Genomic DNA, 23,083 nt, shown 5'->3' with positions numbered 1-23,083 from the left:
AGGAGGGAAATGTTTTTGGAGTTGCTAAAACTTTAAACACACACTTTAACCCCCCTCCCATTTTGCAAAATGTCACAGTAGTGCAATATTGCTTTGGGCAACTCCCATATAAATATATATATAGGGAGATTTTGTAAGGTGATAGAGAAACAACATTCCACTACTGTGACCGCCCTGCCCCCCCGGCTCTAGGGTTTGCAGTTGCTGGTGTTGTTTGTTTCTAACTGGGGGGGGGTTCTTTTTGGGGGAGAACTGGGTTTCATACTATCAATCTACCCCTGTTGCATCATATTTCACAGATGTGCAGTTGCTTCATTGCTGTTTAAATTTCTAACCTTCAAAAATGGGCAATGCATATGTTCCATCTTCCTGAAATTAGGAAAGCTGGATTTCTGCATGGGTTTCAACTGTATTGGGAATCCACCAGGCGCTGAAAGCTCAGGATGATTCCAGAGCAGAACCATTCCGTTCCACTCATTCCCTACTGTAAATCAAAAGCCTTAGCGTCATTCGCAACACTGTCTTTCTATGCCAAGTTATCACCTTACCAGGAGACAGTGGGAGATTTAACAAGCTTCACACTAAATTTCCTTGGCTGCCGCAGCATACAACACTCCATCATAGTTACAAGCAGCATTAGGGTTGGCAGGTCTGGAGTATCCCAGACTCTGAGATTTCAGGTACCAAACCTGAGATCTAAGGTTGGCCCAAGTGATGGTGCAGAGTGGACCCCTGTGATGTCATCAATAATGACTCATTAATCATTGACAACAGTCACTGGGAGCATGTCCTTCAAATAAAAAACACAAAGTCTAATAAACCAGCAACCTGAGCCCTGGAGATGGAAGTTAATTGGGAAAGGGGAGAAGGGCAGATTCCCCAGAGAGGCAATGCAACCATTTGCAGCCAGCCCACTCAGGGCATAGCTCTCAACGTTTCCTCTTTTTTAAGGGAAATTCCCTTATTCCGAATAGGATTCCTCGCAAGAAAAGGGAAAAGTTGACAGCTATGACTCAGCGTAGTTCAAGATGTCGTAAAATCTAACAAAGTAAGCAAAGATTCAGCCAGACAATAAAATAAAGCAACACTAAAAACAGCAGAAGAGCAAAAATAAAACAAACAATTAGAAGAGAATTAACTTTAAAAATGCATCCTGGACAAATATAGTCTTCAGTGTCCAGAGGCCAACCATCTCTCTGTAGATTTTCTCAAAATCTGAGTACCACATCTTTATCAGCTGAACTTTGGTCAGAGGAGGGGATAGCAAGACGGCCTCAGAAACTGAGTAATCCTCACCCCCCTTAATAAATAAATAATAATCTTGGCACTTTGAGCCCAGAAACTTATTGAAGTTGACATAAAACAAAACCTAGCATAATGTGATTCAATCTGCTACTTAAAAGTATATACAATGGGCCCACAAACCTTTCATCAATCTCTTCCTTTGTGTCCCTGCTAATTAAATACAATCCAAATGATTTACATGTCAATTTCATCTGTAGCCAGAGTCATGTCTTAAATAACCTCTGGAGCCAGGATTGACAGAAGTCTTTATAATGAGACCAGATACAAACAAAGACTGGGATCTCAAACCTTTAACCCTGGCCTGGACTGAGATTTCCTGCAACACACAGTGTGGAACTCGCTCACACAGGAGGCAGTGATGGCCACTAGCTTGGATGGCTTTTTAAAAGGGGTGCAAGTCATGATGGAGGCAATGCATTCCCTCCGTGGTCAGAGGCAGCCATGCTTCTGAATACCAGTGGCTGAAAACCGCAGGAGTAGAGAGGGTTCTTGCTCTCAGGTCCTGCTTTCAGGTTTCCCACATCCTATTGTTGTACTGTGCATTATGGACCGCAATAAAGCTGTGTTTGTGTGGTTTCCCACAGGCCTCTGGTTGGCCACTGTGAGAAGAGGGTACTGAATTAGATGGGCTGTTGGCCTGATCCAACAGGCTGTTCTTGGCAAGGACTCCAGTCTCAGAGGTAATATGAGGTGAAAACGGCTCAGGACTGCAGTACCTCAAGGACCACCTCTTTCCATATGAACCTACCCGGACATGGAAGGGGACAATTTACATCATCTTCTGAGGCCCTCCTTCACGTGCCACCTCCTTGAGAGGTCCGGAGGATGGCAACATGAGAACGGGCCTTCTCTGCAGTGGCTCCCCATCTGTGGAATGCTCTCCTCAGGAAAGTTTGCCTGGTGCCTTCATTATACACCTTTAAGCGCCAGGCAAAAACTTTCCTTTTTAACCAGGCCTTTGGTTGATCTGATTTACATCCTATGCCCTTTTAAAATGTGTTTTGTTGGGGGGGGGCTATTGAGTTGTTATTTTTATTTTTATTAGGTATTTTGTGGTTTTATATCTTGATTTTATTCTGTGAACAATCCTGAGACCCCTGGGTATAGGGCGGTATATAAAATCTAATAATAATAATAATAATAATAATAATAATAATAATAATAATAATAATAATAAAATAAAAATAAAAATAAAAATATATCCTGCAGCAGCAGCAGCATAAACCCAACTTCTTCTTGTGTTAAAAAAACCCTGAAAGGTATATTTACCACTCAAATCCCTTCAAAATTGCCCCCACTGCTCTGGAATAATTGCATCTGTCTTCCTGACTGAAAGGCCTATTGCTTTTAGTCTATCAAATGGATCACCGACTGTACCCTTCCTACTTCTCCCAGTCTTCAAAGAACCACTCAGCCTCTCCCCACCTGGGCTTTCATTTACCACCCTTCTCTTCTTCTGAAGATCCAGGTCCCCTCATCGTTCCACCCACTTAGCATATATTATTGCTCCTTTGACAATGACAAGTTGTAACATATTTTGGAGCAGCTGCTCTTAGCCTTCCCCAAGATGCTAGGCTGACTCCACCCACCCTCAGCCCCCCTCTTGCGGAATGTGGAACAGGCCCCTTCCCCTGTGCTGACATACAATATTTCTAACTGTGCTGGTTCAAGGGGAAGCCTCAATGGAGCCTGAAGTGAAGGGAACAGATGCTCTGCCAAAATACGGTTGGAGCAACTACCTCTTCCTGGGTGCCATTGGTCCCAGATGACAACGTTTAAAATCTACATGGAGTTACACAGCAGGGGACAGGGTAAAAACCTGTAGTCACCTCCCAGAATGCACACAAGAACAGCCTCTGCAACTTATCACATGTGATCAGCCTTTTGTGGATAGCCTAGGTGTACAGGGAAACTTTCACTGCTGCTGGTTTTTAATTATGAAAATTATATTTTATAGTATTGTTGCGTTTTGATGGTTGAGGAGAACAGTTCTGTAATGTGCCCTGAAAGACACACCTGAAATGTATTGAAACCAATAAATGTCGATCAGATGTGCATTCCCTGTGAAGAGAAATTTATTGGTCAATCACTCTGGGAATTGTAGCTCTGGGAGCCTCCTTAACAGCTCCCAGCATGCTTAACAAACTGCAGATGCCAGAATTTTTGAGGGGAAGCCATGACTGTTTAAAGTGGTATCATAGCGCTTTAAATGTATGGTGTGGATGTGCTCCAGATAGGCCCACATTTTATGTTCTTAAAATGACTTGCTTTGCTTGCTGTTACTGGGACTGGCCAAAGGCTAAACAGTTTCACAGAACTGTTGTCTACATGATTATATAAGATGGGTTCCATACTCTTTTGCACTTTCTGTGCCGGGGCAAACGCCCTCCCCCAACAGTTTGGCTCTTTCTGTATATGTGGAAAAACAGTGATGACGCAGATTTCTTTCTCATCTGGAGAAGGCAGTGGGTGATGAGACAGGTGGCTGTTCTGGGGCAGAGCTCTGAAGGAGACAGATTCTGAGCGATAGGCAGCAGCAACCAGAAACCAAAGGAATGACAGCTGTCTGAGCATTGAAATGATCTAAGGAATGGGGATGATCTAAGGAAAGAAGGAGGGCTTGAAAATGGCCTGTAAGGATCAAACAAGCCAAGTTTAGAAGCCACTTCAAAATTTATGTTTTTAGCACTTACTTTACTGCACACACGAAAGAGGTGGTGCTTAGCCCACAAACCTGTGCCTGCGTGTTTAATTTGGCCGCATCACTTCACAGTTGCTCCCCACTTGCCACAGCACCCTACGACGCCATGCAGCCATACTGTGAGGCCTGTGTTTTAGGCCAGGTCTTTTGAAGTGGCCCTAGCGCAGACTTTGTCTAATCCTCTGCCACTACATTTTGTGATAGCAAGTTCCATAGTTTTACTGTGAATGGATGAAGAAGTGTTTCCTTTTGTCTCTGCTGAATCTTGCAACATTCGGCTTCATTGAATTCTAGTATTATGAGAGAGGAAGAGTAACTTCTCTCTGTTCATTTTCACCATACTGTGTATAATCTTATATCCTTCTATTATATCCACCGCTTAATTGCCTTTTTTTCTTACCTAGAAAGTCCCAAATGTTGGAACCCATTTCTTATACAGTGGAACCTCGGTTTTCAAAAGTCTCAAAAGCCGAACAATTCGGAACCTAAACACCAAAGACCCGGAAGTACCGTATTTTTCGCTCTATAAGACGCACCAGACCACAAGACGCATCTAGTTTTGGGAGGAGGAAAACAAGAAAAAAAATATTCTGAATCTCAGAAGCCAGAACAGCAAGAGGGATCGCTGCGCAGTGAAAGCAGCAATCCCTCTTGCTGTTCTGGCTTCTGGGATAGCTGCGCAGCCTGCATTCACTCCATAAGACGCACACACATTTCCCCTTACTTTTTAGGAGGGAAAAAGTGAGTCTTATAGAGCAAAAAATATGGTAATTGCTTCCATTTCTGAACGTGTCTTGGAAGTCGAACGGCTTCCGCTGTATGTTTTTCCATTTTTTCAATGGATTTTGCTGACTGTCCATTGATCCTCTGTTTTCGAATGTTTCGGAAGTCGAATGGTCTTCCAGAATGGATTACGTTCAAAAACTGAGGTTCCGCTGTAGTTGTCTCAGCCCCTTGATCATTTTGGTCTCTTGCGTGCTCCTCAGAGATGAGAACTGAAACCCAGCTGATTCCAAAAGGAGAAAGGAGGAGCCTTGTCTTTCTCCTTTCTCCACAACCTTTCCTTATCCATTCAGCCAATTTCTTCTCATGGGGCAGCTGCATCCCTGACCCTCCCCTCATACAGACCCAGCTCTTTGGAATGATAACTAAGCTGCCGAATGTGAGACATGCGTTGGGTTCTGTCCCACACAACACGGTGCATTGTAAACACACTGAGTCATGCCAGGATTCCCAGCTGTTGGGTTGCTGAATGTGGTGCCAGTGCCAAGGAAAAGGCTACCAACCTGGATTCTAACATATGTTATGGCCCTGGTCACACTCATGTAATCCCACAGGGTCAGGGCACTATCCGCTTGGCAAGATTTCTTTCAAATAATTGGCCTGCCAGCTTGAAGGGTTGTGCCATTTTCAACCTGTGTGGGTCACTCTTCAGTATTCTCTTTGTCCCTGATTTCTTTGCCTTTGATCTCTCTTTGGGGGCATAACAGGTGCCCAGCTTAACGTCTCAAACACAGAGGTTTTGCAAATTCTCTTGCACATTTTTTTTAAAACTGTGTTTGCAATGAAAAAATGGCGAAGCCCCCTCAGGACTTTAAGGGAACTGCAGTCTTTAGAAAAGGCTGGAACTCTTGTGGCGTGATCAGTGAAACAACAACAACATTAAATTTTGCCTCTGACTGTTTTTCTACAACTCAAAATCCCCTTCAGTTTTCTTGCCACCTGAAGTTGAAAAGATATATACTTTCTGTTAAGTGGAGAAAAACAGCTTGTGTGTAGGAGAGGTTTTCTAAAGCAGAAAGTGGGTAAGGGTTAAATGCCTCTTCCCCTACCTTTTCTGTGCTCAGAGCAGCTGGTTTATTTATTAATTAAAATGTCAGGTGTCACAGAACCCTCTTTAAAACCGTAAGAGAATGGAAGGAAATGAATTCCCCCTGATCTAATCAAAAGCTTATAATCACAAACCTTTAAAAGTTCCCTAAAATCATGACACAGCCACAATCCGCTATAGGCCTCTGAGAACACATGGCGATTTGCAGAACGGTACATTAGTTTAAAACTGAAATTACTTAAAAGTTAAATGTAATTTAATAGACACCTGGTGCTTGTGTGGGGGGGTGGTGTGGATTGTAAAAACAAAACATGTGTGTTTTGAATCACTGTTTATGGCTGATATATGTTGCAAATGAAGGAAAACACAAATAATAAAAAAGAAACAGCGAGAGTCACAAGGATGCTCTTAGAAATTTGGGACAGTCAGCCTGGGAACCAATAGTAATTGTTGTTTGCCAGCAGTGTCAGAGCCCTGTCTGCTAAAAACTGTTCTTTGCTCTTAATCTAGTGGAGTCTTTCTTTAGCTCAGCCAGTGATGCAAGGCAATTATCAATTTGCGAGCATTTGAATGAATTAACACATGCCGTTTTCAGCATAGCTTTAGTGCAAAGCCACTTTAAATTAGCCTACATTTATTCAGAGGAGTTGTGATGGTACAAGTAGGTAGTACAAGGTGATGCTTCCTTTCTGCCTTTCTCAGAAGCCCCTTGGAACTAATTCTACACCCGAGTACCAACAGACACAGTAATGGAAGTAGAGAAAATAAGCAGTCAATTTATAATGCATAGCACCCTCTAGTGTGAACAACATGTAGGAGTCATCCCAGTTAAATACGTTCTGGTGCTTTGTTTTCATGTATCATCATTTTTGTTTTTTAAAAATATGGCTCGGGACCTCAAAAGCTGCTGGAAGTAGACTTGGTATCTCTGGAGCTTTGAGAAGGCCTAATTCAAACAATAATAACTACAGATACAAGTCACATCACACTTCCTGCAAACCAAACTGTTCTGTTTCTCTTCCTCATTTCTTCTCAACCTGGTGTCCTCCAGGTGTCATTGGACTACAATCAGCCAGTGATCAGGGATGATGGGAGCAGCAGTCCAATAATTTCTGGAAGGCGCTAGGTTGGAGAAGATTGATATACTTAAGCTAATTTTGACTGATTGATAAATCTATAGCTCCAGAACGAATAAAAGAAAACCTGAAGTAATATCTTTGAATGCAACACTCCTGAATAAACACATCTTCAGAATTGATTGGGTCTGAAATGTATGAATAGACAGTTGTCAGCGCTGCCCAAGGTCCCAGCTCACACAAGACCAACGCTGCTTCTTGCTCAAGTTCAAAAGTCTTTATTGAAGTTCAGTCTCATTTCCAGACGTGCAGCGCGCAACGCTACATCTATCCGTCAGATCATAGAAGTCCCATCTGAATCTCCGCCCCCCTGACACCAGCTTAAAATTCTAGCTTTACTCCACCTCTTCCTCTGTTCCTTCTTTCTCTGGGTCCTTCTGCTAGTCGGAGTCTCTGCCCTCCGAGATTCTTCTGACGCTGATTCTCCCGACTCCTCCTCCCCCCTCTTTCGGGCTTTAGGACCTGGCTCCCAATCCGGGTTTTCTGCTGTCCCGCGCTCCTCCACATTTGAACTTGGCGCGCGCGCGCAGCCTCCCACTTTCCTTCTGACCGTTACACTTGTGTCACTGCTCCCCCTTTCGGGGAGGCTAGCTGGACCTGCCCTTCCCTCCGTCTCCCCACTCCCCGATGGAGGAGACGCTGGTCCTGACTCCCATGCCTCTTCTCCCCCACTGTGCTCTGGTGGGGGAACTGGCCCTACTTCTCCGCTACTCCTTTGGGACTCCCCTCTGGTTCCCTGTTTATGGATCGTCCCCTCTGGGATTCGCCTCGCCCTTACCATAGGCGCCCCCTCCTGGGAATCTTCTGATTCGCTGGAGAAGCTCATGGAATCTCTCGGTCCACTGTCATATTCCCCTACGCTCCCCTCTGATTCCTCTCCTCCGCTCTCTATTTGCTCTCTCCCCTGCTCTTCTGCTCCTGAGCCTCTGACAACAGTTATGATTATTAATTATTACAGTTATTCATTGCTTACAGCAGGTATTTGGGATTTCCAGAGATATTTGGGAGCAAAATTGTCCACCTACCTTCAATAATGATTGAATTTAAACTATAGTACACCTTTAAACGATATTTAAATAAAGATTGGCCCATCTAAAACTGCCTTAGTTTCCTAAAGTAGTATCCCAAAACAAAAGAGAACGTGTCTCAAGTTGCTGGGGGGAAAAATGGATTTTATTTTCTGAGCAGCCTGAGTAACCCAGAGCAGTAGCCATTAAGACAGCAGTAGCCTCCAGAATTCTGCTTCTGTGATTTGATTTTTTTGTGCACTGTGCATAGAGTGAACTAATAAACAAAAACTGTCACTGACCCTTAAGGGGAAAGGCCACATTTAATATTTTCTTATCTGCCAAATTTGGGACTATTAAATACATTAATATGAGTTACATTAGCATCCAGTGACTTCCAAAATAAATAAGTTCCAGACTTATCAGACACCCAGATTTGAAAGGCACAGCAAGGTTGATTTCTGCTGATCATAGCCAGCTGTAGTTGCCTGTAGTTCTTATCAGAATGAGCAAAGCAGTAGTAGTAGAGCCCTGAAAAGTCAACTATTGACTCTGGATATTAAGTAGAAGTAAAAGCTATATTCAGCATAGAAGGAAGGGCGCTGATGTATTTTTAATCTTTGTTGGAAGCCTCCCAGTGGCTGGGGAAACCCAGCCAGACGGGTGGGGTCAAATAAATAAATAAATAAATAAATAAATATTCTGTGACGTGTCCTTCAGGATTTCTGCCTGTAGTCTATTACCCACGCTACAAAAGGGGCCAATTTTAATTGGCAATAAAAGTTGGCCAATCACACTTGATACATTGATGAGCATGGAATTTGCATTTTTTCCCACTGGTCCGACATCTTCACTGAGGTATCCACTGCAATTCTAAGGCTTCATCTTGCAGTAAAATAGCTTTCACGAGGGTGTCTAGTTCAGTGAAGCTATGCAGCACCACTGACTTCCCAAAGTAGCTTGGATCCAGCTTATTCAAGTCAGAACTATGCCTTAATTAAATCTAATTTGAATTTGTTGCTTCACATCTGGGAGACTGTGTTCTTGTTAGGCCAGAGGTGTAAATGCATTCTTATAATAATCCTGCCGCTTTGGAAGTGAGAAGAACTAAGACTGCTTCACAGTGAAAACGCTGATCGAGCGCCTTCCCAGTGTAGCAAAAGATGTTTATCTGGAAGCAAAGAAATCGTAGCTTCCCTGAGTTTAATTTCAGGACCTCAACCTTGAGCCTGCGCACACCCTTCCCTTAATGTCAAAGAGCAGTATTCTGTGTGTGGCGTTCTCATGCTCTTGAAGCAAAGCTACAATGCTTGCATTAAGCACCCTTAATTTTCCCTGCAGCCACCATTAACCGATGCTATTCTGTAAAGAAGGCTGATCGCCGAAGAACTGATGCTTTTGAATTATGGTGCTGGAGGAGACTCTTGAGAGAAGATCAAACCTATCTATTCTGAAGGAAATCAGCCCTGAGTGCTCACTGGAAGGACAGATCCTGAAGCTGAGGCTCCAATACTTTGGCCACCTCATGAGAAGAGAAGACTTCCTGGAAAAGACCCTGATGTTGGGAAAGATGGAGGGCACAAGGAGAAGGGGACGACAGAGGACGAGATGGTTGGATAGTGTTCGTGAAGCTACCAGCATGAGTCTGATCAAACTGCGGGAGGCAGTGGAAGACAGGAGTGCCTGGTGTGCTCTGGTCCATGGGGTCACGAAGAGTTGGACATGACTAAATGACTAAACAACAACAACAATTTTGTGTGTCCTCACAAGAGGGCAGCAGTGGCCTATTGAAATTAATTGAGGGCAATCATCTGTCTCTGTCCACATTCACTTCTCGTGAAAAATTCAGAGCCTAATCACACCAGCACTTTGTCACATGCAGTAGCCACATTGTGTTCAGACAGAACCTGAGAATTCAGTACAGTATTTGTATACTTAAGGGAAGGGATCATCACTTGGGGAAGGGAGCTCTGTTCAGGGGAAGATGGCAGGATTTCGATCTCAAAAGTCCTAGGTTAAATCGCTGGCATCCCCTATTAAAGAAAAGCTAGTGATGCAAAAGATGGCAGAGCCGGCCCCCCTTGAGATGAGTGAGGCAGCTGCCTTGGGGGGCAGAAACACAAGATGCAGTGCTCCTGGGGGCCTCCCAGCCAGCCTGCTGCCACCAGAGAAGCAGCTGCCAGTGCTGCAATTGCACAGTGGCACATTTTCATTTCACCTCAGGTGGTGAAAATGGAGTACACCACTTCTGAAAGAGGAGTTGGACAAATGATCAAGGGACTGGAAGATCTCCCCGACGATGATGATCATGATAATTTATTATTTATACCCCACCCATCCAGCTGGGTTACTGCATTCAGAGCATTTTAATTTAGAAAAAAAGGTACAGTAAATAAGAGGGGACATGGTAGAGAGGTATATAAGTTTATGTGGATATGGAACAGTTTTTATCCCTCTATGTGGAACAGACTCCCTTGAGAAATGTAGACTCTCATATTCCCATATTTCAAAAAGTGAAAATCCGGACACAAATGTTGTTGAGGTGTTTTTTTCCTTCTTTTTTCCTTTTTGTAAAGTGAAGTTTTAGAGCTATTTTTAAGGAAATTCGCCAAAATCCATATGTCCAGATTTTCCCGGACAATTTCCACCTGGACACTGCTTCCAACCGAGCTATTCCAGCTGTGTCTGGGAAATTCTGGACATATGGCAACCTCAATGGAAGTTTTTAAGCAGAGGTTGGATAACCAGCCATCATGAATGCTTGAGTTTAGATTCTTGGTTATACACACAGTTCATAGTTAAACTGTGGAGGTTGCCCCTACAAGATGTACTGATAGTCCACCGATTTCTATGGCTTTAAAAGAGGATTAGACAAATTCCTGCGGGAGATGGCAATCAATGACTATGTTCTACCTCCCCTGTTGGAGGTAGTATGCCTTTTAATATACCTTTGCAAGTGGGAAAAGTGCACTCAGGTCCAGCATGCAGGCGTCCCATAGGCTTTGCTAGGCCAGGATGAGAAGGTAAAAGGTAAAGGACCCCTGGATGGTTAAGTCCAGTATAAGGCGACAATGGGGTTGTGGCGCTCATCTTGCTTTCAAGCCGAAGGAGACGGTGTTTGTCCACAGACAGCTTTCTGGGTCATGTGGCCAGCATGACTAAACCACTTCTGGTGCAATGGAACACTATGACGGAAACCAGAGCGCATGGAAACACTGTTTACCTTCCTGCTGGAGCAGTACCTATTTATCTACTTGCACTGGCATGCTTTCCAACTTCTAGGTTGGCAGGAGCTGGGACAGAGCAAGGGGAGCTCACTCCGTCATGGGGATTCGAATCGCCAACTTTCTGATTGGCAAGCCCAAGAGGTTCAGTGGTTTTTTAGATCACAGCAACACCCACATCCCTCCAGGATGAGAACGTGATGCTGGACTAGATGATCCTTTGGCCTGATCTATCAGGCTGTTCTTATGATACTAAGCATTCTTCAGGTATTCAGGATCAGGACAAAAAGTGAGCATGTCAGGATCAGCTGGAGGTGACCAAATATACCTGTTTTGGACTTTCAAAAGTTGAAGAAGAGTTTGGATTTGATATCCCGCTTTATCACTACCCGAAGGAGTCTCAAAGCGGCTAACATTCTCGTTTCCCTTCTTCCCCTCACTCTGTGAGGTGAGTGAGGCTGAGAGACTTCAGAGAAGTGTGACCGGCCCAAGATCACCCAGCAGCTGCATGTGGAGGAGCGGGGAATCAAACCCGGTTCACCAGATTACGAGTCCACCGCTCTTAACCACTACAAGTCAACCTAGAAACCCATGCTGGTGTACCACATACAGTGTGTTTAAAATATTGTTACCCTGTTCTTTAGCTGGAGAAAGGCTCCCAAGAGTGTCTTACAATTCCTGTCCTTAGGTTCACAATCTAACTGACATGACATTAAAGGATTGGGAGGGAGCGGGGGGGGGGAATCAAACTCATGCACTAGTTCTTAAATGACAGAGTTCTTGCAATGACCAGCTGGAATGGAAAAGGTTCAGGCAGAGGAGGAGCCACAAGCTACAGGAGAGTCAGGGTCCTGTAGTCCCATCTCTCCCTCTCCTAACATATTACTTGCTTTTGGAGACGGACAAATCTTCCAATGAAACATGTTGATATTCTGTCCTGATTGTTGACTCCTAGGTTTGCTCCTGCACAGGTGGAGTTCTAAAAACAGCACCTCTCATGGCCCTGTTTACTGGCTGCATGATTCACAGGGTCCTTTTGCCCAGTGCCCAAGACACAGCTGGTCACTTCTGATCCATTTGGTTAATTGTTTCATTGAAGGAACTGCTGATGGAGACAGACATTTTTGGCAAGCGAAACAACTCTCAAGGTGGTATTTTAGGGCTGCATTTGGAAATTTGTGCTCAGCTAGTTTCAGGGAATTTGACTTGACCTCCCACTTCTACGGAAGGTAAGGATTTAGACAAAAATAGGCAAGTTTCCATTCCCTTCTGCCCTCTTCCCCCTTAATCTTTCTGGGGGGCAAAACCTCCCAGCTGCATTGCTTATTTTCCAATATATCTAATCGGAATGATTGACTCAGATGACAAGAGCTAAGGCTGCGTTCCTAAGGTCTTGTACTATTTTGAGCAAGTGTACTTGGGGCCAGGTTGTCACGAGGAAGGATAGCCTTGCAAAAGGTCGGATGGCCCTCCTGCTAATCTCTCCTTTTGAATGAGGGGTTGATGAGGGCAGGGGCATCAGAAATGGGTTACTCTCAAGACAAAGCCTGAAGAAAAAATGCTTGCCAGTTTTGTTGGTGGCAACAAATCAAGGCAGAATCTCAAGATGCTCTGCATTCTGCCTTAAGATGAGTGCATTTTGCTACCTGGGTGAGATCCTGCTTTTCAGGGTCCAGCTAGTGTGTTATGGGATTGGCTGACCCTATGAATGCTTACTCCAAAGTTAGTTCCACTCTGTTCAGTGGGGCTTATCAAAGTGTGCACAGGATTGTAGCCTGAGTTCAGACTCCACTGAATTTCAGAAAGTATTGGGGTCATTATTTTCAGGTGAATCATGGGCCATAGTCTGAATACTCAAACCAGCTTGCTGATTTGCATTAAGTGGATATATGCATTGAAGTTTTATTTCGCAGTATGAATGGCCCTTGTACCAGTTTGCAAAGGTAAAGGGACCCATGACCGTTAAGTCCAGTCACGGACGACTCTGGGGTTTCAGTGCTCATCTCGCTTTACTGGCCGAGGGAGCTGATGTTTGTCCGCAGACAGCTTCCGGGTCATGTAGCCAGCATGACTAAGCCGCTTCTGGCGAAACCAGAGCAGCGCACTGAAACACTGTTTACCTTCCTGCCGGAGCAGTACCTATTTATCTACTTGCACGTTGACGTGCTTTCGAACTGCTAGGTTGGCAGGAGCAGGGACTGAGCAACGGGAGCTCACCCCGTCGCGGGGATTCAAACTGCGACCTTCTGATCGGCAAGCCCTAGGCTCTGTGGTTTAACCCACAGCGCCACCCACGTCCCTATTTACCTTGGGACTGAAAAAGAAAAGGTTTGCAATAGGGGTGGGGGGTGAGGAGAGCAAGCAGTAGCAGCGGCCTGCTGAGGCCAAGACCTGATTTTTGGACAGAACAGACACCTAACAAGCAACTGGAGAGGGAAAAACTAACTTCTTTTGCTAACATGGCTGCATCTTTTTCTCTACCCATCCTGGGAAGCCTCCAGAAATAGAATCCTTTGTCAGAAAAGCAGTTGTTCTGGAGGGCATTGGTGTCCCCCTTTTGCAGCTCATCTCCCCTCCATCTGCAGCGGATGAAACCATCTCTTTCTTCTCTCAACCTGGGAGACCTTGCCAACTTCATTCAAGCACAGATTTGGCTTGGAACAAAACTGCCTTTCAAGAGTCCCTGGGGGGAAAACAGGTCAGCATCCACTACGTATCTGCTCCTGCTCACGTCTCACCAAAGGATCCCACATCAGCTACCATCATTCCTCATGGAGTATTATAATAGGGGGGAAACCCACCCTCTTTGCTCTGAACACACACAAAAATCTCTCCATTTTCTAGAGGATGCCCACAGGATGCTGCTGCTGTGTGTTCTTGCAGCCAGAAATGCAACATCTGAACTGGGACATGCAGATCAGAGTACATTGGAAGAATTTCAGTGAATGTCTCAGTAAGTCTAGCTTAGGGATGAGCAGATCTGTCAATTCCAGTTTCTCATTTTCTCAGCCTTAAGTTCTGTTCTCCACATTTCTGCATCAGTTTGTGATCCGCCCCCCTAAAGTCATAAAATTAGCATTTTAAAGTGACTTCCCCCTAATATACACATTTTTCTATCCAATTTTACTTAGTAGACATATTTTTACAAGCCAGCTTCTCCTAATATGATGCATTTTATGCTATCTTCACCAATATATGCCTTTTTAAAACACACTTTACCTAAGTATATGCAATTTTTAGTATATGATTTGGCTGAGGAACTGAATTTCAAAATTGCGAGGATGTGACTTTTGAAGGATGGCTTTGTTTCAGTTTGAGTTTTGTTTTGGAAAGTTTGAATTAGGTAAGTTCCCCTTTAAATGAGACCTTTTAAATGAAATATTTCGTTGATTTTGCAAGCACCAGTATGATAAAGCCAACATTTATAAAACAAGCAAATGTAGGTTTCATGTGAGCTATTATTGCAGGTTTGGCTTGGAAAGGAATAGCAGGTGTGAGAATCAGGTATGCGTACGTGCAGGATAATAATCTGATATAATCTCCCGGAATCAAGCCTGGGTACCTGAAGGTCATAAACCCTCAGGAGAAAGACAGATAAAGGTTAAGAATGGGAAGCACACTGTATCAAACTGGCCAGACTGGGATTTACCTTTGTGTGCCATAAATTAACCTCTCCATAAGGGCAAGATGCCAAATACGTCTGCACCAGTTACTGAGTGAAAAATCAGAGGATGTTTTCTTGCCTCCCACAGTCATCGATCTGACTGCCACTAAGAGAAATATAATAAGGTCTTTATGAAGCAGTTTTGGCCAGTGAAAATTGAAAGACGTGCTAAAGGGGCTGGTTTGGGGGCCACCTGATTAGTTAATTGAGAAATGCAGCTAAAGACTAAGAAGTGCTAGAAGCATAAGGGCAAAACTACCACATGTGGAGGTATGAACCTTACCCAGCACATCCCCAGCACTCGGACAATGAGGAAAAATGGATAAAACTCAGTTTTACTGAAGTGAAGTACCATCAATGAATCAGTTTCAAGAACCTTCTCTCACCATGGCTGATATTACCTTATTGCGGGGAGGGGGAGGGGGGAGGTTCAAAGGGATCCCCTCAGGTCTGATTTTCAAACATTTTGCAGTCCTTGGAAACTACCAAATTTTGCATTGTGTCTGATATTGTTCTGACGCCAGACCCTTTCTAAGTGTGGCCTGGGGAAATTTGCAGTCAGTTAGATCCATGCATTTAGCAAAACTATGAGCTTGCAGTGCTGCTAGCCAGTGGTTTGTTTTTTTCCTGAATCAAGTATAATGCTTAGCAGTCATTCCAGGAACCCCTGCCTGAAACAAGTCTCCAGATCTCTCCACTCCAGCCTTCTCCTGCGTGCCGAATTGATTATCGCATTCCAGGAGAGACAACCCAAGACGGTCTAGAAAAGGGTGCAAAAGAGAGGAAAAGGAAGCCAAGCTCCCCCGCCACCTCCACCACATCTGCAGTGCAGTAGAAAGAAAGGGCTTATTTAGGCTCCAGAAGCACCTGAAGTGAAAGGGAACCAAGAGAAGAATCCTCCAGTGAAGGCCAGGATACCTCTGCACTGCGTTTAATAATTGGGAGAAGTTATTTAAGTTGGCAAGCCTTCTGGTACCATCTAAGTTGAGGGTTCCCAAGCTCCCTTTCATATACAGGACCATCCTGCTCACCCTCTCTCTCTTCCTGCTGTTAGAAAAATCATCAGTGTACTGTAGCCAAATTTGCAATTGGGAGGGGGGGGGACGACAAGGGAGGTCCTGAGTCCCAGTGGCACAATCCTAAATACATTTCCTCAGAAGGAAAGAGTTCCAAGTAAGTATGCTCAGAATCAAAGCTTCAACAGGCCCTGACACTGGCTATCCAGTTCCTTTGTGGCTGCGTGAGGATTTGAGCCCAGATCTACTCACAAGTCAGCATTTTAACTGCACCGCCAACTGGCTCTCCAGGGTCTCATGGCTTGTGGGGATCAGAGGACTCTAAGCCACTGCATTGCAGAGCTGAAGGGCAGCACACTCTGGCCTCTGCCACCAGCTAGGGGACGAAGAGCCACTGTGAGGCTCACTGCTTCCTCTGCCGCCCAGGAAGAACATTGTGGCAAGTGGAAGACCAACCTGCCATCATCTATTGGCAAGAGCTGCAGGGAGCTTGCTGGGGGCGAGGGGAACTACTCGGCTTCAACTGCTGGTTGTCCTGGGGCTTCACAAGCAAGATGGGTGGAATGAGGACATTCTGGCCCCATCTATTAGCCAAAGGCAAAGGAGCCACCAGCTGCTCTTCAGGACGAGAACACCAGCAAGGGAAGATCAGCTTGGTTAAAACTGGATTGAAATACTTAAACTCAGCACATTGCTCCGGTCTTGAAGATCTTTTATCTTTTCCCTCTGCTCTCCTTTCCATGAGGCCGTGAAGTAAATTACAGAAAAATATAAAATATAGTCAGTAATTAAATAATAATAATCGGAGTACTTTGCATGAAAGAGAGCTTTCATTTCCCTATACATATTCTTCCCTTGTAATTATCAACAAATCACAGAGATTGACTTAACCTTTCGTGATATTTTTCTTTCCAAGGGATTGCGTCACCCCTACCTCTCTTTCCCAGGGAACTCTGTTCCATTTCAGGCTGAAATTCGGAGAGCCCAGGACCCCTATTGCATCTAAGCCTTGAGGTCACCAGATCACTGGTTTGCTGTTTTATACTCTTCCACATCTAAGAGTGCACAGGGGAGAGAAAAGGCTGAGGGAATTGATCTTATTTATTCTATCAGCTGTGACATACTAATGTTTTTGATGGAAATGTTTGGCCCGCTCCTGCCCTGCGCCAAACATTAGATTTGTTATAAATGGTATTAGGAATTACTCTTGGAATGTTTCCCAGGTTGATAAAATTAATAATGTGAACTCTTTCCAGTGATGGCTGAGATAAAATGAAATAAAATAAAGACTCTGTGAGTGGATGCAATACAGTGAATTGAAATCAGGAGGATTCTATATAAATTCATCTCAGGCAGAAAATGCTGACTTCTGCAGGAGTTTCTTTCCCAGTAAATACACTAATCTGATTCAGGGCTTCAGAGTTCACTGCTCAAGGATTGTGGGGATGGGAAGGAAATACCGTAATGAGTGGGGGAAGGAAATAATGTTTTGCTGTAGGCAAATCAAACAGAACAAACTCGCCCCTAGCCGATTCTGGAAAGGGCAATGCCAAAGGTACTGCAATTTCTGGCACTTTGGAACCTCACCTGTTTTGCATTAATTTGGCAGATGTTTCAGTGCCTGCTTACAGAGTCTTTTTAATATTGCATTTTTCCTCCGGTTGCAGTTACGTGACTAGCACCAGTATTTATGCAAGCCTTCCCAACAGAGTTGCCTCCTTTTTTCTGGTGGGCAGAAATAAAATAAGTGGCGTCACATCATCTGCTTGCTCTGCACCTGGTTTAATTATTTTCCAGGCAGGTATTAAATGCAATAGCATCCTCTGTCTGCTCATGCCCTGCTTTGACTCCCAGGGTGCAGACACAGCGGTGTGAAGGCACCTTCCCCTGACATGAACTGCAAGAGGTCTCAGGCCCAGACCCAGATCCCCAAAAGAAAACAACAGAAAACAAGTGGAGATCAGCCACTGCTCTAGTGAGAAGTAGGTCAGAACCCATGAAAATCCTCTAACCTTTCCTTATGGAATAGAAACATCCATAATCGGTATGCAAGGTGATGAGCTATCTCTGCATTCATAATAGCTCTGCTGCAGTGTGACATCCTTGCCTCACAAAGGCCTTTTATGCACCTTCCTTATTGCATCTTGTTTGTGTTCGGCGCCGTGTCAAGTTCATGTCAATCATTCATTTTGCAAAACATGATCGCATCACCGAACCAAATGTTTATTCAACTGCTGTAGTTCCCATCTTAATTTAGTATTTCAATCACAGAGAAAAGAAGCTTCCAAACAGGAGGGCCGGGAAAGATTTTGCAAGTGCAGAAGTGAGAGATCTGGTCTCTTTCCCTCCTAGTATCATCAGCTGCCTTCTTACCAGTAATTTCTTTTGGCGCTTGGAGCTCAAAATTCTCTCCATCAAGGTCCGCTTGCCATTTGCAGAGGCAAGCTTGTATCCCCAGGAACAACCTTTTGGCTGCTACATAACATCTTCTGTTACTCTAACTTGGAGCAGACCCATGTTTTATCACACAATTTACCATGAATTGCAAAGCAATTAATTTGCTTTACTTCCATTCTTAAGAACTTCCCAATATTTTTTTTTTAAAGAACTTGTTACTGCTCCAAATCCCAGAGTGGGGATTGCCCACTCCATTAGACTGGAGTACCACCTTTTTTTGTATTGCGTAACCACCTCCACTTGCAAGAGGTGGCAAGAGCAGGCATTTGAGAGCCTATTGCAGCAGTCTGAGCTGTTGGGGAAACAGCTAGAGAAGACTAGTCTGCTTTGAATGCACAGGACATCAATAACTTTGAAGAGGGACAATACAAAATGGAGACAGGGTCATGCAGGGTCATAGTGTGTGGGGGTATGTGTGCCAGGGGGGCCGTGGCTCAGGGTGCACAATTTTTGAGGGGGCATGAACCAGACAAGCCCCCCTACAGGCAACCCCAGCCTGGCCTGGCCCTGTGCTCCCTTCCACCTCCAAAGGGCCGTGTTGACCAGCCAGACAAGTGGCTCAGTGTGGCCCTGCTTTGCTCCAGTGCGGGGTGGGTTTGCTCTGGCAGCATCAGTGATGAAGGCTGGGCTGCCCCCCCTCCCAGCGTGTATGTGCCCCCTCCTCAGGCACTGGCAACTGACACTACACCGCTGGGGTCTTGTGCAAGGTGTGGCAACTGGAGGCTCAAAACCCTACTGTTGCATACCACCCAATCTCCATGGGCCATGAGAGATTCCAGGAGTTTCAGGTACACTTACCAGAGTCTGTGTTTCCTTTGGGGATAATAAGGCACAGCAGAGTCTGGTGTCCTTACGATATATATATATATATATATATATATATATATATATATATATGTCGGGGAATGGTCAGAAGCTGAGGATTGGGGAATGCATTCTATGGCAGATCAGCTTCTCTCCAAAGAAGAGCAGGAGGGGGAAGTCACCCACCCCCCGTCCACAGCATGTTCAGAAGCAGAGAGAGAGACAGAAGCTGAATAGAGTAGACAGGAGTTATCCAGCTACAAGATAGGAACAAGGGAAACAGAAGGGAGGGAACAGATAGCTGAGATGTCATTTGAGAGTGCGGGGGACCCCCCTCCCTATGGACTAGGCTTGGAAAAGAGTAAGTGCCACATATGCTTTCCTTGGAGGAAAGGTGAGATAAAAGGGCAACAAAATACACCAATAAGGTGAATGTCCTCCTTTTGGAACATTATCATCAACCTTGGAAGAAGTGAAACTTCAAGTAGACCCACTCCAGAGTCCCCCACTCTGGACAGACCTATCAAGTCTCCTCTGTGTCATAGTAGTAATAATAACAAAAAACTACAAACAGCCCAACAGCTGGTGTCCAGAGAGTATCTGGCTGTTCAAAATAACCTCTCATTGTTGTGCTGTGTGTTTCTCACCTACGTGTTGCATCCGCCAGCTGGATTTCACCTAATGCACCAAATTTCCTGAAGCTGCCTTTACAAAGTAGCTGCCTTTCATATGATGGATAGGGTACCGAATTCTAATTGAGGTCCTGAAGGATTTCTGTAATGTATATAATACATGATGACTAGCGCAGTAATGGACTGTGTCTACATCTCCGTCGTTATTGTAGTAATGCAATGCCAAAAATACATTCAATCAGTGAACAGAAGGATATGACAGACCTTCCCATTTTGTTTCAGGAAATCACAATGCAGCCATTGCTTTTTAAATTTAATTTATTCATTGCCCTTCATATACATTGCAAGGTGATTTACAACCATACAACTAAAACTAAGTTTAAAAAACACATGCACCAACACAAACCAAAGCAGATATCTACTTCTTCTTTTTACTCCAGCTGGGGAAGCTTGTCAAAACAAGAATGTATTCTATTGTTTCCAGAAACTACAAATAGGGGGCACCTGTCGTATCTCAACAGGAATGCTGTTCTACAAAATAGAAGTTTGGCAGATGTATGTTATCACAGTACACCATCAGTTTATATGAAGCTTTACTGTAAGCAAACCTAAGTCCTCAAAGGCACCAGAAATTCAGGGGGTGGGGGGGTGGCAAAGGACGCACAGATGTGGAAGAAACTGGGAAGTCAATGATACCAAGGGGTGAACCAGCTTTTGTGCACATTCACCTTTGTTATCTTTAACTCTCCCTTCCCTTCCTCCCCTCACTAAAAATTTAGACTTTGGAGCACGGAACTGCCTTTTGCTGAACTTTGTGGCTACCAGTCACAATGGCTCTCTTCTACCTCCGTTGTGAGAGGCATACAACCCAAGACAGTCAGAGGCAGTATGTCTCTGAATGCCAGTTACTGGAACCACAAGTGAGGGGAGTTCTGTTGTGCTCAGATCCCTCTTGCAGTCTTCCCACAGACATCTGGTTGGCCACGGTAACAACAGGATGCTGGAGTAGATGGACCAATGGCTTGATCCAGCAGAATGTTCTTCTTACATTCTGCCAAACACCACGTACTTTTACATATAAATGTAAAACCACGGATGGAGAGCCTGCAACCCTCCAAGTGTTATTGAACTACGATTCCAGCAGAGGTGCATTCCAGCAACAACTGGGGGGCCACAGGTTCCCCATCCCTCCTGTTCATAGCCATGAATATTGAATGTGCTTATTTCCATCTGTTTTGGATTCTTTTTAGCTGGAGGTGAGATTTCTGTTTGCACCTGTAAAATGAAAATGGCAGTGGTTGTGTGGATGAATGTAGGAAAGTACTTTGAACTTTCAACCTCCTTAATGTTCTTAATGTTCATCTTGCATGAACATTAGCTGTTTGCAGACTTCCCATAGGCATCTGATTGACCACAGGGAGAACAGGGTGCTGAACTGCAAGAGTCTTTGGTTAGATCCAGGAGAGCTGGAGAAAATTTTAGACGTTAGTTAGTAAAGTATCCTTAGAAGCTCTACAGCAGCCTTTCTCAACCTGTGGGTCCCCAGATGTTGTTGTCCAACAATGTCTGGGGACCCACAGGTTGAGAACCGCTGCTCTACAGAGTAGGTGCCCCACTCTCCCTTTCATGTGCTTTTGGATACTTGGCGGTAGGTGTGCTGGTCCCGGGGGCTAAGCGAGAGGCGAGGTCCGAATCCAGTCCAAGGTCGATGGTGCAGTATGGAGGCTGTCCATCAAAGCTGTAGCTGAGTCCAAGGTGGGGAGTTGGGTGGGGCCAGGAACTCTGACAGAAGCGCAGGACATGGTGCAGGCAGGAACAGGCTAGCAACAACATTGCTCCTGCAACCTGGGACTGGGGCTGACTGGCTTTTATCTGCCCCGCATAGGGCGGCCCTGGTCCACAGGTGACTTGCCTCTCCTGGCCTGGAGGTGAGCACTCCTCCTGCAGGAACTTAGTTCCCTCCGCCTCTCTTCCCTGAGCCTCTGCAGCTCAGGAGAGGCTGGAGGGTTACTGGACCCAGAGGCAACCTCCTCTTCCCCCGACGGGGCTGAGAGTGGCGCACCTGCAGGCAATGGGTCCTCCATCACCTCAGGGGCCAGAGCAGACTCAGCTGGTGCCTGCACCTGAGGATCCAGCACAGGTGAGGACCCTTCAGGCTCAGGCCCCAGCCCCGGCTCAGCTGGTTCTGGAGGCGGGGACTCCTGTGCAGGCTGGGAATCCTCAGGTTCAGCCTCTGAGTCCGCATCCCAGGCCATCACAGTAAGAATCTGTCAATTTCAATTTCTAGCTTGGTCGCCATCAGCAATTAGAAATTCCACACAAGCATGGTGGAAGAGAGAAAACAAGTGGATGCTAGAAGAGGGGAAGCCTCTCTGCTCTCCCAAAAGAGAAAAGCAGCTCCCTAGCCATCTTCTGCCAACCTCCAAGAAGCTAGTAAAAAACAAACAAACACCAGACTGGTAACTTTTGAGGGCTGATTTACAAGGCTGCCTTATCTGTTCGGCCACTTACCTTGCTGGTACAGTGATAAGGACCAAGAAGGGACAAGGATTCTATGCCATTCACAGCTTTTCCTAATGGCCATAACATAGCCATCCCTTTCCACAACAGACCACGTGAAGAGGTGTGGATTGCACCACCTTCTTACATGCGTGTCAGAAGAAGACAATTTTCAGGGTGCCCCTAAAATAGATGCAGTAAATAAAGTGGCACTTGGCAGAACATCCCCATCATAACTAACACCTCATTTCACATTACCATCCTGTCACTTATGAATAATCATATAGTATATTTTTAAAAAATCTAATTTGTGTGAAGAATGATGATACAGGGAACCAAGATGTCAGCTGAAGAGTGATGACAGGTGCATTTTCTTGCAAGCAAAGTAGCCAAGCTTGATTGCAGCAGACTGATGGTGCAAACTCAGCAAGGGAAGAGCAGAAATTAGTCCAGACTCCCTTACGTGCCAGAGATGTGGCAAGGATCAAAGAAACTTAGTTGAGGAGCCTCAGGGATAAGGCCAGGGCGGTCTGAGAATGAATGGAAGTACAAGGTTGCCTCAACAATTGGCTTTGCCTGCCCAGCACGCTTTGGAACAGAGCTGAGGGAGGTCTCTCTGGGTCATGTGACTTGTGCAGGAACATGGCCCTGAAAGACGCACCTCCTGGTTTTCTCTCAAAACATGTTGGAGGGTATGCCTGTTCTATCAAGCCATGTGCTCTTACTGAGGGGTCTGGGTCTGTTCCTGTTCCTGCCTCTTGATGTGCTGCCATTGCTTCAGAGGCAATGCCTGGCTTTCTGCTTTGC

This window comes from Podarcis raffonei, chromosome 6 (assembly GCF_027172205.1).
Source record: "Podarcis raffonei isolate rPodRaf1 chromosome 6, rPodRaf1.pri, whole genome shotgun sequence".
Taxonomy (NCBI): Eukaryota; Metazoa; Chordata; class Lepidosauria; order Squamata; family Lacertidae; genus Podarcis; species Podarcis raffonei.
Note: the sequence above shows the minus strand (reverse complement) of the source record.